A 330-nucleotide genomic window follows, 5' to 3' on the forward strand; every position below is an offset into this window, starting at 1 on the left:
GAGTCGTGGAATGTCAACCGGCCGATTGGTCTGGCGCCGTAAGTCATCCAGGCGAAAAAACCTGTCAGGAAGGACGCCGAAGCTGTTCGAACGCGGATCGGAAAGCTGGATCGTGCGATGACGACGATTCAACGTCTAATGGCAGTCCCGATCGAACGCGTAATTCGCGAGACGATATTTCCGACGTATCGACGAGCCCTTTTAAAGACGAGAGCGTTGGGGGACGAACGGTAACCGCGAATCTGCGGTGTTATACGCAGACGTCACGGTACGCCTATAACGATAATTTCGGTAGGTGTGAACGAAACGACCGTGGCGAGCGAAGGGTTG

This window comes from Bombus impatiens, unplaced genomic scaffold (genome assembly GCF_000188095.3).
Source record: "Bombus impatiens unplaced genomic scaffold, BIMP_2.2 scf_4010, whole genome shotgun sequence".
Lineage (NCBI taxonomy): Eukaryota > Metazoa > Arthropoda > Insecta > Hymenoptera > Apidae > Bombus > Bombus impatiens.